The sequence below is a fragment of the Manis pentadactyla genome, chromosome 9 (assembly GCF_030020395.1).
Source record: "Manis pentadactyla isolate mManPen7 chromosome 9, mManPen7.hap1, whole genome shotgun sequence".
Classification (NCBI taxonomy): domain Eukaryota; kingdom Metazoa; phylum Chordata; class Mammalia; order Pholidota; family Manidae; genus Manis; species Manis pentadactyla.
In genome coordinates, this window is record NC_080027.1 from 83,199,593 (window position 1) to 83,202,405 (window position 2,813).

The window sequence follows — 2,813 nt, forward strand, 5'->3', positions numbered from 1 at the left end:
GAAAAAATAAGCTTCCCAGAAATCCCACCTATGACATAAAGGTGGTGATATCACTTTGAGACCTTAGACTACTCTAGGGTAGATTGATAGAGGGCCTCCTAGCCATAACTGGGGGAATATGGCCACAAATGATGAACAAATGCAATAGTAAAGAATATATTGTTATTTTTAAGACAGCCTCTTCAACAACTGGTGTTGGCAAAACTAGATGGCTACATGTAAGGGAATAAATCTGGATTATTGTCTAATTCCATACACAAAAGTAAACCTGAAATGGATCAAAGACCTGAATGTAAGTCATGAAACCATGAAACTCTTAGATGAAAACATACGCAAAAATCTCTTGAATATAAACATGAGTGACTTTTCCCTGAACACATCTCCTCAGGCAAGGGAAACAAAATAAAAAATGAACAAGTGGAACTACATCAAACTAAAAAACTTCTGTACAGTAAAGGACACCATCCGCAGAACAAAAAGGCACCCTACAGTATGGGAGGATATATTCATAAACAATTCATCCAATAAGGGCTTAACATCCAAAATATATAAAGAACTCATATGCTCCAACACCCAAAAAAACAAATAACCTGATCAAAAAATGGGTTGAGGACCTGAAGAGACACTTTTCCAAAGAAGAAATTCAGATGGCCAATAGGCACATGAAAAGATGCTCTACATCACTTATCATCAGGGAAATACAAATTAAAACCAAATGAAATATTACCTCACACCAGTCAGAATGGCCACTAACCAAAAGACAAGAAACAAAAAATGCTGGCAAGGGTGTGGAAAAATAGGAACCCTCCTACACTGTTGTGGGACTGCAAATTGGTGCAGCCGCTGTGAAAGCAGTGTGGAGGTTCTTCAAAAAACTAAAAATAGAAATACCATTTGACCCAGGAATTCCACTCCTAGGAATTTACCTGAAGAAAACAAAATCCCTAATTTAAAAAGATATTTGCACCCATGTGTTTACTGCTGCACTGTTATGCAGTAGCCGAGATATGGAAGCAACCTAAGTGTCCATCAGTACATGAATGGATAAAGAAGATGTGGTACATATACACAATGGAATATTATTCAGCCATAAAAAGAAAAGAAATCCTGCCATTTGCAACAACATGGATGGATTGAGAGGGTATTTTGCTCAGTGAAATAAGCCAGGTGGAGAAAGACAAATACAGTATAATTTCACTTATTTGCAGAATATAGAAACAAAGCAAAGCAGAGGTAACAGAACAGCAATAGACTCATAGACACCAAGAAGTGACTAATGGTTACCAAGAGGGAGGGGAGTAGGCAGGGGTGGGGGGACGGGAACTATTGAACCACTGTGATGTACATTTGATTTTAAAAAAAAGAACATATTGTTCTTTTCAATTCAAGGATTGGTTTAATTAAGCTGTAGCATAGATAATAAGTCTATGCTGCTCCTTTTCAGATTTGGCCAGTCCAATGAGATGCTTTCAAATGACTTTTTTTTCCTTATATTTTTGCCAACTTCTATTGCCCTATATTTGGAAAGGTGGCTGAAAATACTGAAAAACCAGAAATTTGCCTCTTAAATTAAGTGATATCTCAGAATCTTCTTAGAAAAGCATCAAGGTGACATAGAATTCATTAAATGAGAGGAAACAGGGTTATCCCTTATAATGGGATGGCTATCATTTTATCTATCTAACACCTGCTTTCGGGTGAAAATGTCATTCCCTGCCCACCTACCCCATAAACAAACTCTGGCCATGAGGTTTATGTAGCAGTAGCCACATTCTTACAGGTCCCAATCCCATACTTGGCCTGGATTGGGCTCCAGACTCAAACAGGGCCAACGATAATATCCCATGTGCCTGGCTTCAATTTACTTTTTCAGAGGAGGCCACCTGACTCCTCCCATTCCTCCCCCTGATCAGTTAGACACTTTCCAAGGACTGAGGCCATAGATTGACTGATTAAGTCCTCTCCTATAGTAGGAGCTGTAAGACATAAAACTTAGAGCTCCTAATAAGGATGGTTCGCCTCCACATGAGGAAAAGGAAACAAAAGAAGAGAAGAAGCAGCAGTCTTCCATGAAAAAGAATTCAGGGGACACAGTAAAAAACAACCAAAACCTAGTGATGTCCTGGTCCTCCATTTAGTCTCTCCTGTATCCCAGGTTTCTGGGATTTGGTTAGCCAACCACTCTTACATTCCACGGGCTAATAAATTCTCCTATCTGAGAAGCTGTACTTCTATCTCTTGCAACCAAGACTGACTTCCATGCCCCTAAATCCTGAGAAGAAGCATACTGGCATCTTTAAAAACCTTAAGCAGGTGAGCTTTGACACCTTCACCTGCAGCCCAGTTGTTTTCATAAAGGGAAAGAAGAGACAGACTGTGTGTGGTGTCAGGAATAGTGTCATGTCAGGCTTTGGGCTGGAGAACCTTTCTGGATAGTTCCTGGGACAGACCCTTTGGCCTTTTTAAGTCAGCGTTTCCCCATTTATAAAATAGAAGGATTGGCTATCCCACACCTGAAAAGACTCCTCCAAGCCTGAAAATCATAGATTTCAGTTTCACTTCTCTAAGTCAATTGCATCTGAGCTCTCAGGATTCACTGATACTTGTGTAATAGAAATTGTTTTTCAAAACATCTTCCCATCCTCCTTTTGTTAGCCTGGAAGCTTGGGTTCTAATTTGAGCCATTAATTGTCTCACTCTCATCCTTTCTACAATTAAAGCCAACACTTCTTGGAAACTGGCTAGAAGGGTACATACAGTTGGATGTCAGAGAAAGAGGATTAACAAGAGTGGCTCTTTCGGCATCTGCGGCC